The sequence below is a fragment of the Oncorhynchus nerka genome, linkage group LG24, assembly GCF_034236695.1.
Source record: "Oncorhynchus nerka isolate Pitt River linkage group LG24, Oner_Uvic_2.0, whole genome shotgun sequence".
Lineage (NCBI taxonomy): Eukaryota > Metazoa > Chordata > Actinopteri > Salmoniformes > Salmonidae > Oncorhynchus > Oncorhynchus nerka.
Genome location: NC_088419.1, coordinates 68,999,157 through 69,014,385, shown reverse-complemented (window position 1 = coordinate 69,014,385; position 15,229 = coordinate 68,999,157). Strand labels below are relative to the sequence as shown.

Genomic DNA, 15,229 nt, shown 5'->3' with positions numbered 1-15,229 from the left:
TCAGAACCTGGGTTCTAATACCACATCCATTATGTTCAGTTGTCTTCAGAGAACTCTCTCCTCAGCTGAAAACATACTTTACTGCAGAGATAATGACATCGCATGTTTCTGACTCCGTCACATATGCTGCCGTCTCAAATACATGCTCTGCTCTGCCAAAGTGTGATGTCAACTCCTCTGAGCCCTGTCGAGTTCACTGTGTATGTGTGAGTGCAAGTTACACCCGTATGACCTAAACATCCATATGACCTAAGTACTTACAATTACAGTACTTGAAGCCTGTTTGCCAGGGTGTCTGTGTCTGAGTGAAACTGATGGTGGTGTCTGTACTAAGACATTTCCCTTCAAGAAAAGTATAAACACTATCTTTGAAAATGGGAGGTTCTTCACTTGAGTCCAGCTCCTGTGCCAAGTTAGATGTGCGTGGAATACTATACTTTTTAAGTTGTTCCAGTTGACCTAAGCTTTTATAACATTCTGGTTTTGAAACGTGTTATGACACTTAAAGATGCTCTTTAGAGTTGTCATGAACAACACTGTTACCCTATTTTCCCGAGACCCAGTTGAGACATGAAACTAACACTACAGATCATCAATATACTGTAAAACCATACAGTCAAGACAAGACTCCACACAGTTGTGTTCATAATGGGCTTTTTATTTAAAACCACATGTAGTAGAGCTAAGTACATTTAGCAGGACATTTTTTTTGCTAATACTTATTTTATACAAAATGAGACAATACAAAAATAGTGATAGTGAATTTTAATAAACGTGTAGGTGTGTTTGTTTTCAACGTGTATTAAAAACATACTATCACAAATCTACAATATTTTAGTTAACTAAATACAAAAATCTGTCAATCAATGCTTTTTAAGCAGCACTTGGTAGATAACACAGGTTGTGGTTTCATAGTGGACAATAGCTAAACATAAGAAATTATATCTTACACAGTTAATTTTAGTGAACTATACATTATTTATATATTTATAAAATGAAAAGAAAAGAGTTTTCTTAAATGATAGGACGGACTAAACGTGATTAGAAAGTGGTGATGTTGAGAAGATGTCTTTAGGCTCTGTCCAAAATGGCACCCTATTCCGTATCTAGGGCACTTATTTTAGCAAGAAGAGCATTCCACGGGGCAGGGTCCCGCATCCCCCCCCCCCCCCCCCACACTGCTGATTCAAATAAATCAAAGCTAGATGAGGAGTTGGTTATTTGAATCAGCTGTGTAGTGGTAGAGCAAAAACCAGAACGTGCACCCAGGGGGGCCCGGGACCGAGTTTGGGAAACCCTGCTATAGGCAATAGTGGGCCACTTGAGATTTCCCCTAAGTAAACTGAACTGTAAAATAAAATGGCTGATGGGGATAGGTTTGTTAATTACATTACTGGACTAGCACTGAACATGTTAAAGATCCATCATAGCAGAAAATAAAAATATTCAATCCACAGTTTTCTAATATTCTCCAGACAGGGTCTCAGCCCTCCACCCCTGGCCCTCTCTAACACACATGTACACAAACACACGCAAACATAGTGGTACACACTCTTGGCACAGACAATGGTGTGTGTGAGGGGGGTTCATGCTACACACACTACCAGGAGGATGAATCAAAACACACACAGACACAGACACAATCACACTCACAAATACACAAGACATGCAAACCCTAACACATCACACACACACAAAACACACAGAGTGGACACACACACACAGACACACACACAGTGACACACAGGACACACACATACTGCCAATGAGTGATTGGGTGGGCCAGAGCCCCTCCCTGCCAGCGGAAAGAGCCCCTATCCCATAATTATGTGACAGCTTAGTTGTCAATCAACCCTACTTCCATGGCAACAGACCACACCTCCACCTATGCAGCTAATCAGATGGCAGCGTGGCACAGCCACACCCCCACACCGAGTGACAAGTGGCTGAGAGATATTTACCTCCCCCTCCCTCTATTCTTCCCCACCACCCCCAAACTAATACTAATCAATATCCCTCCTTTACCCTCCATCGTTCATGAAATCCTTCTTCATCTCACCCCCCTCTTTCAGAAAGCATCATCTCAGGTTAGGCTACTCAAAGGGACAGTTATTAGAGGCTTGTTAAGCTGACAACTAGACTATTCTAAACTTCTATACCTGGAGTTAGAAGCTAGAGGTGGAATTCTTTCGATTTTTATAAGGATCTTTTTTTGTCGTCATTTGGACAAATATTCCAAGAGTCCTTAAAGTGTGTCAGGTTCCTCTCCAGGTCTCTTCCTTCTGTTGTAGTAGTCAGTAGCTGGCATTGGACAAGTTAACTAGTTACAGGTTAACTTCAACCTTCTACGTAAGCATCAACAAGCGTTCTTATAGCTGGTCCATCCGGTGGTGAGTGGTGATAATCGACAGTGAACTGGATTATACTGCTGTAAGTTATTCTACTCTATATTGTTACTCATATACTAGATGTGTCATATGCTAGTAATATTGCAGTAATATAGTTCCTATTACTAAGGAAGTTGTTATCCTATGTCAAGGCCACAGACAGAGACAGCTAATATGTCTGTCTTTTTCTCCTTCATTCATTCATTTATTTTTTAACATTTATTTCCCCTTTGTGTGGATACAATGTGTTCGTTTCAACGGCTCTGCACTGCTGTCTGTCTGTCTGTCTCTAACTTCTTGTCTTTTAGCTTTTGATTATTTTATTTTTGCTCTAACTTGGGCTCAAAGTAGTAGTAATAACAATAGTAGTAAAGAGTCTGGATAGTGGTTTCTGCAGGGCAGGACTCAAATAAAGCACTACTCCCTAAGTAGTGCACTACTTTGCACCAGCGGGTGTGATAAGGAGTGCACTATATAAAAAGCGGAGTGTGATTTGAGACGCGACCATAGTCTCTCTGGTCGCTACATTCTACTGTCCAATGGGCGGTGAGAAATGCTGTGATAGGCTCCTCGGTCAGGGTAAGGGGCCTGTCTCACACCATGTTGTGGTGGTTGTTCCGCTCGATGATGTCAGCAGGGGGGAGGAGCTCCTTCTTGATGGGGGAGGGAGGGGCGAGGCAGGCTTCTCCTGCGGCTTGAACAGGTCAGATACATAGAACACCTGGGTGGGGGAGAGAGAAATGTTAAAGTACTATACCTACACATAATAATCAGCTAGAGGGATTAATATGACCAGAGGAAATGACTGACTATGGCTCACAGTGAACACAACCCTACATCATCATCACCATCATCATCATTATTAGGACTAGAACAAAGGGAGCCAGGCTTAAGATGGGTCTCCTTTCCTCACCCCTTTCCTCAGCCCTCTTTCTCCCACTGTCTCCCCCTCGTGTAGTGAGCTCAAGGTACTCTAGAGTGGGACTTGAGAGGCAGAGGGAGGAAGAGAAACCAAATGCCAGCCTCTTCCTGAGTTCATCGCTCTCTCCTCTCTCTTCAGTCCTCTGCTCCCTCCCCCTCACTCCACCCTCTTCCTACTCCCGAGTCTCCTGAGAGGGAAGGAAGAGATGTGGGACTCCTGATGACATCATTGGCCAAACAGGAAAGCGGGCAGGTTGGGCAGGAAGTGGGCCTATGGAAAAGGTTCTTAGCAACAGCATAGTCTCTTCCACCCTCTCATTCTCTCTCTAATTCATCCCCTCTCTCCTCTCCCTCTTTCTCCCTCCTTCTCTCCTTCTCCCACGCATCCAAACAGGCTGAGCTGATGGGGACAGATATAGAGGTCATGGGACAGATTACAGACAGCTTGCTGTCAGAGCATGACCTTTTACGATCTTTAATAATGACCTTTGACTGAGTCATGACATCATTATAGGGAGACCCATAATAGACCCTGTCAGCTCAATAAAACAAAGATACTTCACTAGAACAACAGGCCCTGTGTGTGTCTGTGTGTGTCTGTATGCGTGTGTGAGTGAGTTCATGCATACAAATGTGAATTCATATATGTAGTGTGTGTGTAGCAGTGTTGTGAGCAGAGTGGTGAATGCTATCATACAGTATTTCTGACCACTACAGTTAAAGACGTGGGCAGCATTCCAAACCGCTGTTCTCACAAGGACATAGGCATCCAATCACAGCAGGCCTTGTCCACCTGCTGACCACCTCTGACCTCTAACCCCTGACCCCTGGCTGGCTGAGGCCTCATCACAGCACGAGGCTTCCTGTGCACACACACACACACACACACAAGCATGCACGCACGCACACAAACACACCACCTCCCAGCATAGTGTGTAAGAAATGCAGACTCAGCAACATACACCAGGGGAGGGAGGACTGTGCGCTCCTTAATGTGGCCCTACTGGAAACATGCCAGTGGAACATTTAAAGGGGGATACTGTCTCAGGGAAGTCCTCCCTTTATCAGATCCATCACTGAGTACAGCCTGGGACAGGTATGTATTTTACCTACAGAGATTGCCATCATAATACAGTTTTTAATAACACTACCAGTCATGTTTAGAGTCCTCTGTCACACCATGTGACTCATGAATACACTCAGTCAGACAGGACATTACATCGTGATATGGCAGGAAGTAGGTGAGTGTGCCTAAACAGGCACGGCTCGACCTGTGGCTACTGGTGTACAGAGAACACAGCGCCCCACACAAACTACCTGCCCTCCAGGACAGAGAGACAAAAAACACATTCTATCTCAAGGCCATCAGACTGTTAGACAGCAATCACTAACACAGAGAGGCTGCTGCCTACATACAGACTTGAAATCATTGGTCACTTTAATAAATGGATCACTAGTCACTTTAATAGTGGCACTTTAATAATGTTTACATATCTTGCATTACTCATTTCATATGTATATAATGCATTTTATACCATCTATTGCATCTTGCCTATGCCGCTCTGTCATTGCTCATCCATATAAACTCAGCAAAAAAAGAAACGTCCTCTCACTGTCAACTGCGTTTATTTTCAGCAAACTTAACATGTGTCAATATTTGTATGAACATAACAAGATTTAACAACTGAGACATGAACTGAACAAGTTCCACAGACATGTGACTAACAGAAATGGAATAATGTGTCCCTGAACACAGGGGGGGTCAAAATCAAAAGTAACAGTCAGTATCTGGTGTGGCCACCAGCTGCATTAAGTACTGCAGTGCATCTCCTCCTCATGGACTGCACCAGATTTGCCAGTTCTTACTGTGAGATGGTACCCCACTCTTCCACCAAGGCACCTGCAAGTTCCCGGACATTTCTGGGGGGAATGGCCCAAGCCCTCACCCTCCGATCCAACAGGTCCCAAACATGCTCAATGGGATTGAGATCCGGGCTTTTTGCTGGCCATGGCAGAACACTGACATTCCTGTCTTGCAGGAAATCATGCACAGAACAAGCAGTATGGCTGGTGGCATTGTCAAACTGGAGGGTCATGTCAGGATGAGCCTGCAGGAAGGGTACCACATGAGGGAGGAGGATTTCTTCCCTGTAACGCACAGCGTTGAGATTACCTGCAATGACAACAAGCTCAGTCCGTTGATGCTGTGACACACTGCCCCAGACCATGATGGACCCTTCCCTCCAAATCGATCCCACTCCAGAGTACAGGCCTCGGTATAACGCTCATTCCTTCGACGACAAACGCAAATCCGACCCAAGGTGAGACAAAACTGCGACTCGTCAGTGAAGAGCACTTTTTGCCAGTCCTGTCTGATCCAGCGACGGTGTGTTTGTGCCGGTGATGTCTGGCGAGGACCTGCCTTACAACAGTCCAGCCTCTCTCAGCCTATTGCGGACAGTCTGAGCACTGATGGAGGGATTGTGCGTTCCTGGTGTATCTCGGGCAGTTGTTGTTGCCATCCTGTACCTGTGTCGCAGGTGTGATGTTCGGACGTACCGATCCTGTGCAGGTGTTGTTCCACGTGGTCTGCCACTGCGAGAACGATCAGCTGTCTGTCTTGTCTCCCTGTTGCGCTGTCTTAGGCGTCTCACAGTACGGATGTTGCAATTTATTGCCCTGACCACCTCTGTAGTCCTCAGGCCTCCTTGTAGCATGCCTAAGGCACGTTCACGCAGATGAGCAGGGACCCTGGGCATCTTTCTTTTGGTGTTTTCAGAGTCAGTAGAAAGGCCTTTTTAGTGTCCTAAGTTTTCATAAATGTGACCTTAATTGCCTACCGTCTGTAAGCTGTTAGTGTCTAATTTTGTTACGTAAGACCGAATCCAGGTGGTGAGTTACATTTTCTTAGGTTACAGCCTTATTTTAAAATGTATTAAATAGTTTTTTCCCTCAGCAAGCTACACACAATACCCTATAATTACAAAGTTTTAGAAATGTTTGCTAATTTATTAAAAACATAAACAGAAATATTACATTTACATACTGTACGTATTTAGACCTTCACTCAGTACTTTGTTGAATCACCTTTGGCAGCAATTACAGTTTTGAGTCTTCTTGGGTATGACACTACAAGCTTGGCACACCTGTATTTTGGAGAGTTTCTCCCATTCTTCTCTGAAGATCCTCTCTAGATCTGTCAAGTTGGATGGGGAGCGTTGCTGCACAGCTATTTTCAGGTCTCTCCAGAGATGTTCGATTGGGTTCAAATCCGGGCTCTGGCTGGACCACTCAAGGATATTTAGAGACTTATCCCGAAGCCACTCCTGCGTTGTCTTGGCTGTGTGATAAGGGTTGTTGTCCTATTGGAAAATGAACCTTCGCCCAGTCTGAGGTCCTGAGCGCTCTGGAGCAGGTTTTCATCAAGAATCTCTCTGTGCTTAGTTCCGTTCATCTTTGACTCGATCCTGACTAGCCTCCCAGTCCCTGCCACTGAAAAACACCCACACAGCATGATGCTGTCTCCACCATGCTTCACCATAGGGATGGTGCCAAGTTTCCTCTAGACGTGACGCTTGGCATTCAGGCCAAATAATTCAATCTTGGTTTCATCAGACCAGAGAATCTCATGGTCTGAGTCTATGTGCCTTTTGGCAAACTCCAAGCGGGGCATCATGTGCCTTTTACTGAGGAGTGGCTTCCATCGGTTGAGTGCTGCAGAGATGGTTGTCCTTCTGGAAGGTTCTCCCATCTCCACAGAGGAACACTGGAGCTCTGTCAGGGTGACCATTGGGTTCTTGGTCACCCCCTGACCAAAGCCATTCTCCCTCAATTGCTCAGTTTGGTTGGGTGGCCAGCTCTAGGAAGAGTCTTGGTGGTTCCAAACTTCTTCCATTTAAGAATGATGGAAGCCACTGTGTTCTTGGGGACCTTCAATGCTGAAGAAATGTTTTGGTACCCTTCCCCAGATCTGTGCCCCAACACAATCCTGTCTCAGAGCTCTACGGACAATTCCTTTTAACTCATGGCTTTGTTTTTACTCTGACATGCACTGTCAACTGTGGGACCTTATATAGACAGGTGTGTGCCTTTCCAAATCATGTCCAATCGATTGAATTTACCACAGGTGGACTCCAATCAAGTCGTAGAAACATGGCAAGGATGATGCACCTGAGCTCAATATCGAGTCTCATAGCAAAGGGTCTGAATATTTATGTAAATAAGGTATTTTTGTTTTTTACTTTTAATAAATTAGCAAAAACATCTAAAAACCTGTTTTCGTTTTGTCATTATGTGTTATTGTGTGTAGATTGATGAATATTTTTATTTAATTAATACATTTTAGAATAAGGCTGTAACGTAACAAAATGTGGAAAAATTCAAGGGGTCTGAACACTTTCTGAAGGCACTGTAGATATATAGAACTGCAATACTGCTTGGTTTTCAACTCTCAACAGTTTCTCGTGTGTATCAAGAATGGTCCACCAGCCAACGGACATCCAGCCAACTTGACACTGTAGGAAGCATTGGCGTCAACATGGGCCAGCATCCCTGTGGAACGCTTTCGACACCTTGTAAAGTCCATGCCCCGACAAATCAAGGCAGTTCTGAAGGCAAAAGGGGGAGGGTTGCAACTCAATATTAGGAAGGTGTTCTTAATGTTTGTACATCCAGTGTGTGTGTGTGTGTGTGTGTGTGTGTGTGTGTGTGTGTGTGTGTGTGTGTGTGTGTGTGTGTGTGTGTGTGTGTGTGTGTGTGTGTGTGTGTGTGTGTGTGTGTGTGGGTGTGTGTGTGTGTGTGTGTGTACTCACTATGCAGTAGGCCACCAGGGCGCCCTGTACAAAGCCGGCCAGTACGTCTGTGGGGTGGTGCTTGTGGTCGGAGACGCGTGATAGGCCGGTGTAGAATGCCATCATCAGCAGCGTGAACTGGAGGAGGGGGCGGAGCAAACGGGCACCTCGCCAGGTGAACCTGGACTGGAGATAAAACTGATGGAGGGATGGAAAGAGGGAGAAAGAGAGAGAAAAAGGGATTATTATTTTAATGCATGACCACAGAAAGACATTGAGCAGTAGGCGTTTGATCTTACACAGACAGATGTATAGTAAACATCTGAAGCCGATATGTAGATCTGTATACCATCAGGAGAAATTCCTTTGTAAAAGTGAATAAGTGTGAACTATATTGTGGGATATTACTGAGATGAGCCTTTAGGAAGTAGTATGACAGATGACGGACTGTGTTCTCCTCTCCTCTCTTCTCCTCTACTCTCATATCTTCCCTTCTCCTCTCCTCTCTTCTCTACTCTACTCTCATATCTTCCCTTCTCCTTCCTTCCCTCTCTTCCCTTCTCCTCCCATCTCTTCTCCTCTACTCTCATATCTTCCCTTCTCCTTCCTTCCCTCTCTTCCCTTCTCCTCCCATCTCTTCTCCTCTACTCTCATATCTTCCCTTCTCCTTCCTTCTCTCTCTTCCCTTCTCCTCCCATCTCTTCTCCTCTACTCTCATATCTTCCCTTCTCCTTCCTTCCCTCTCTTCCCTTCTCCTCCCATCTCTTCTCCTCTACTCTCATCTCTTCTCCTCTACTCTCATCCCATCTTCTCTCTTCCCCTCTACGCTCATCTCTTCTCCTCTACTCTCCTCTACGCTAATCTCATCTCTTCACTTCCCCTCTCTTCTCATCTCTTCTCTCCTCCCCTCTCTTCTCTTCACCTCTCTTCTCCATGTTACAAACACCTATAAATGTACTGTATGTAAGAGTGAGTGTGTATTATTCCTATTCAGATCACATAGACCAGACTGTGGTTCTGATAAATGTTCCTACTTCAGCTGTAAAAAAAAAAACATGACTACTGACTAAACCCAACAGAAACGCACACACACTCCTGTCCATGTTCAACACCCGTTCAGAGTGAACTCTCTCCCCCCATTAGAATAAACAACAGACAAGCGGATGTGCCCTCTGACTTAGTCAGCTTAGCTGGGCTATATTTTACACCAAAGCACAACCAAAACAGGAATGCAAACGGCCAAGGCCATTCTCAATCACACACACGCGCGCCCATGCGTGTGCGCACACACACACAAAGTGAGTTCAGGGCCTGGACCCTTGGACTTCCTGTGTTTCTTCATCTCTCCTCAGACTCAGACCTGTACTTCCTGCTTCATATGGCCAGAGACTGGGTGGGGCCGTCTCCGGCAAGGTCTCCCTCACTCCCTTCCCCACCCCCTCTCTCACCTCTCCACTCAATTCAATTCAAGGGGCTTTATTGGCATGGGAACCATATTTTAACATTACCAAAGCAAGTGAGGTAGATAATATACAAAAGTGAAATAAACAATAAAAAATTAACAGTAAACATTACACTCACAGAAGTTCCAAAAGATTAAAGACATTACAAATGTTATATTATGTACTGTATATACACAGTGTTGTAATGATGTACAAATGGTTAAAGTACAAAAGAGAACATCAATAAGCATAACTATGGGTTATATTTACAATGGTGTTTTTTCTTCATTGGTTGACCTTTTCTTGTGGCAGCAGGTCACAAATCTTGCTGCTGTGATGGCACACTGTGGTATTTCACCCAGTAGATATGGGAGTTTATCAAAATCTGGCTTGTTTTCGAATTCTAATCGGGTTTCTTTTCTAATTCTACTCTCACCAAGTTCCACCCTCACCAAGTCCTAATTAGCTGACCTAACAATAGCCCAGTCAAACCCCCTTCCTCCCCATAAGGCTGTAAAATTCCCAGCGGAAGGTAAGGAGTAGGTTGACTGGCTCTTCCTGGAAGACAAGCTCATCATCATTGTTGCTCATCATTGTTTTCTTCGAGCAAAGAGAGGAAGGTACCCTCCCATCCCTCTCTCCCATCTCTCCCGCACTCGTTCTCTTTCTCTCAGGGATGTTTATAGTTTGGGGGGGGGGGGGGGGGGGGTAAGGTGAAGGAGGGAAAAGGTATAGAGCTACTAGCTGTAGTTCCAGTCCTGGTCCTATAGAGCTACTGGCTGTAGTTCCAGTCCTGGTCCTATAGAGCTGCTGGCTGTAGTTCCAGACCTGGTCCTATAGAGCTGCTGGCTGTAGTTCCAGACCTGGTCCTATAGAGCTGCTGGCTGTAGTTCTAGACCTGGTCCTATAGAGCTGCTGGCTGTAGTTCCAGACCTGGTCCTATAGAGCCGCTAGCTGTAGTTCCAGACCTGGTCCTATAGAGCTACTGGCTGTAGTTCCAGACCTGGTCCTATAGAGCTACTGGCTGTAGTTCCAGACCTGGTCCTATAGAGCTACTGGCTGTAGTTCCATACCTGGTCCTATAGAGCTGCTGGCTGTAGTTCCAGACCTGGTCCTATAGAGCTGCTGGCTGTAGTTCCAGACCTGGTCCTATAGAGCTGCTGGCTGTAGTTCTAGACCTGGTCCTATAGAGCTGCTGGCTGTAGTTCCAGACCTGGTCCTATAGAGCCGCTAGCTGTAGTTCCAGACCTGGTCCTATAGAGCTACTGGCTGTAGTTCCAGACCTGGTCCTATAGAGCTACTGGCTGTAGTTCCAGACCTGGTCCTATAGAGCTACTGGCTGTAGTTCCAGACCTGGTCCTATAGAGCTGCTGGCTGTAGTTCCAGACCTGGTCCTATAGAGCTGCTGGCTGTAGTTCCAGACCTGGTCCTATAGAGCTACTGGCTGTAGTTCCATACCTGGTCCTATAGAGCTGCTGGCTGTAGTTCCAGACCTGGTCCTATAGAGCTGCTGGCTGTAGTTCCAGTCCTGGTCCTATAGAACTACTAGCTGTAGTTCCAGACCTGGTCCTATAGAGCTGCTGGCTGTAGTTCCAGACCTGGTCCTATAGAGCTACTGGCTGTAGTTCCAGACTTGGTCCTATAGAGCTGCTGGCTGTAGTTCCAGACTTGGTCCTATAGAGCTGCTGGCTGTAGTTCCAGTCCTGGTCCTATAGAGCTACTGGCTGTAGTTCCAGACCTGGTCCTATAGAGCTGCTGGCTGTAGTTCCAGTCCTGGTCCTATAGAGCTACTGGCTGTAGTTCCAGACCTGGTCCTATAGAGCTACTGGCTGTAGTTCCAGTCCTGGTCCTATAGAGCTACTGGCTGTAGTTCCAGACCTGGTCCTATAGAGCTACTGGCTGTAGTTCCAGACCTGGTCCTATAGAGCCGCTAGCTGTAGTTCCAGACCTGGTTCTATAGAGCTACTGGCTGTAGTTCCAGTCCTGGTCCTATAGAGCCGCTGGCTGTAGTTCCAGACCTGGTTCTATAGAGCTGCTGGCTGTAGTTCCAGACCTGGTCCTATAGAGCTATTGGCTGTAGTTCCGGTCCTGGTCCTATAGAGCCGCTAGCTGTAGTTCCAGACCTGGTTCTATAGAGCTGCTGGCTGTAGTTCCAGACCTGGTCCTATAGAGCTATTGGCTGTAGTTCCGGTCCTGGTCCTATAGAGCCGCTGGCTGTAGTTCCAGACCTGGTCCTATGAAGCTGCTGGCTGTAGGTCCAGTCCTGGTATTGCATAGCTACTGGCTGTAGTTCCGGTCCTGGTCCTATAAAGCTGCTGGCTGTAGTTCCAGACCTGGTATTGCATAGCTACTGGCTGTAGTTCCGGTCCTGGTCCTATAGAGCCGCTGGCTGTAGTTCCAGACCTGGTCCTATAGAGCTATTGGCTGTAGTTCCGGTCCTGGTCCTATAGAGCCGCTGGCTGTAGTTCCAGACCTGGTCCTATGAAGCTGCTGGCTGTAGGTCCAGTCCTGGTATTGAATAGCTACTGGCTGTAGTTCCGGTCCTGGTCCTATAGAGCCGCTGGCTGTAGTTCCAGACCTGGTCCTATGAAGCTGCTGGCTGTAGGTCCAGTCCTGGTATTGCATAGCTACTGGCTGTAGTTCCGGTCCTGGTCCTATAAAGCTGCTGGCTGTAGTTCCAGACCTGGTATTGCATAGCTACTGGCTGTAGTTCCGGTCCTGGTCCTATAGAGCCGCTGGCTGTAGTTCCAGACCTGGTCCTATAGAGCTATTGGCTGTAGTTCCGGTCCTGGTCCTATAGAGCCGCTGGCTGTAGTTCCAGACCTGGTCCTATGAAGCTGCTGGCTGTAGGTCCAGTCCTGGTATTGCATAGCTACTGGCTGTAGTTCCGGTCCTGGTCCTATAGAGCCGCTGGCTGTAGTTCCAGACCTGGTCCTATGAAGCTGCTGGCTGTAGGTCCAGTCCTGGTATTGCATAGCTACTGGCTGTAGTTCCGGTCCTGGTCTTACTCACACTACAGCCAGTAGCTCTGCATGAGAGATGTTCTTACCACAGACTGAGGAATGTCTCACTAACACTTATCCATCAGAAGACTATTGTGTTTCTGCCCTGAGAAAAACTACTATAAAAAAAACACTAAAGATTTTTCTAAACTCCATGAATGACTGAGAAGACATGAAGCCACAGTTTAGTGGTTTCTTACAGAAGAATTCTACTCAAGAAGAGAGACTGCTTTCTCTGACTCACTGACTCACGTAATCACTCTGGGACAGATATATATAACACAACTAGGAAATAGAGGGAGATAAAGAGATGTCCTGCCATCATTCCACTCCACAACATAATGTCTGTAATATTGTTGTTTACTAACCCTCAATTATAAAAACAGGATCCCTGGGGTGTGTTGATGTGTGTGTCGCTGTTAGTGTGAATGTGTGTGTCGCTGTCTGTGTGAATACTGTACAAACTGCCTGGTCAGTTTATATTCCCTAGGAAAGTTGGCTCTTATCTCCTCGCTCTCTTCCTCCCTCTCTTCTTGCTCTCTCTGTGACTTCACCACTAGATCCACCTCCCAGACAACATGTTTGTGGTTTGAATGTCAAGCCTGCGGTCTGGAGGCACACCTCTCTTCTTCCACCCTCCTCTCTTTTACACTCCCTCTCACCATTCTAACAGAGAGGCTGTCAGAGAGAGGCAGGGAAATACCCAGTACTCACCACAAAATACCGCACAATACTCCAGGAAGCATAGGCCAACAGTACACACCCAAAAGCTTGACAACCCAGCTCAGCCAAGCTCAGCCTATCCAAGCCCAAAACACTGAGCATAGTTGTGGAAATATCTGCAGACTTAATAGAGTGGAAGAGGAGATGGGGGGATAAAGAGGGGAGGTAGACAAAGAAAGAGAGGTGGGGGGCTGGGGGGGTCAGTGTATGTAATTAGTGTGTTGGAAGAGTTGAGGTTTGCTGGGGTACAAAGACAGACCAAGAGACCACAACAGGTGGAGATCGGCAGAGAGAGAGAGAAAGAGAGGAGAGAGAGAAGGACAGAGGAAGTGTGTTCAGCTGTTAAGAGGACAACAGGTCGAGTACATCCATCCATCCCTCTAGGGAGAGGAGGAAAGAAAGGAACTCTTCAGAGTGTCTGATTAAACTATGAGCAGGACAGAGGGAGGGAGAAGGGGTTAGTGGGGGAGTCGGGATGATGAGGGGATAGAGGGGAACAAAGATCTTTTTCATCAGACAGATGAATCCTGCAGCTCATTAACCCTTTACACTCGTGGGAATTGGCCTACATGGATAGGAATATACAGAAGGAATATGAAATGCATAACCATGGTAGCAATTTTTCATCTACTGTTCTTTTTGCTGCAAAAACTCTTCATACATTCAGTAAGATGATAAGAATATTCCTGGATCATTTGGAATAGTTGCAGCATAAGTGAGAGGACTAACTGACGTCTCCAAGTGGTCACACACCTCTCCAAAGTGTACACAGTTCCTAATCAATTTCTATGCACTTTTATGACTCAAAGGTCTTCAACTATAAGGTGTTTTTTTAAATTATTTTTGAGGAACTAGAACAAGCACACTTGAAGTTGTTTTGGTTGGAACACAGCCCTGCATCCTCGCCATCACACAATTACTGTTGTTTTTTACACAATCCCAAAACGGTCCATTATAAATTGCAATCTGGGTCAGGAGGGCATCATTTCAAAGCTTGTTCTGTTGCCGACATGACTATGTTATAAAATATAGTCTTCCAGTGTTAGGCTTTCACAAGACAATTCAGGGAAACACATTGTAATGTTGGTGCGAATAGAAAGGAGTCATGAGTGAATTCAGGTGTGTCTGCCGCGGCAAGTTTTCTTCACAAACAAAGGCTCATTCTGTTCACAACAACCCAGGGTATGACACCATGCCATAACTGAACATCAAACAAGGTGATCAGAAACATTGATACTGTATATGAAATTAGTTTCATGACATGGAAATGTGAAGGGCACATTTGTACTCAAAGAGGTATTTATTATAATCATTGTCTCATCTTTCAAAATACATTGAGTCCTCTTAATTTACAGCATTCCCCTCACTCAGACGTCAGAAAATGTGCTAAAGCTGCCCAATTAGCTAGAGGAATAGAGGAAACATCTTGTCGCGTCCAGCGCTAAAGTTCAGAAGTGCCCGTCAAAACCCATACAGAGCTGTGAAGCGCAGAACCTGACGTCATGTCGCGCAGAGGTCTGACGTCATGTTTTACTATACAGACACTGCGTTCCGATTAAGTCAGTGCCAAAATCTGCCATTTTCAACCCGTATACAGGTATGAGTGTGAAGGGCTACACCTATTTCCCATGATGCCCTCTGTCATCTGCACCACTCCATTGTTTCTGTGTACCACAGTGTGTGTGTGTGTGTGTGTGTGTTACTCACAGCCAGGTAGAGCATAGTAAACATGGAGAAGGAGGCATGTCCTGAGAAGAAGGATTTCCTGGTAAAACAAACAAGCAAACATGAGTAGTCTGTGTGAGTGAGTGAGTGAGTGAGTGAGTGAGTGAGTGAGTGCGTGCGTGCGTGTGTTTGTGGTGTGGGTGCGTGTGTGTGGTGTGGGTGCGTGTGTGTGGTGTGGGTGCGTGCGGTGTGGGTGCGTGCGTGTCTGTATGTGTGTGGTGTGGGTGCGTGCGGTGTGG

The 15,229-nt window shown here is 46.0% G+C and overlaps 1 pseudogene; it reads right to left on the bottom strand.

The window, feature by feature from the left end:
- Positions 1–637: 637 nt before the first annotated feature.
- Positions 638–15,229, bottom strand: part of LOC115121032 (phospholipid phosphatase 3-like) — a 41,196-nt pseudogene continuing 26,604 nt past the window's right edge.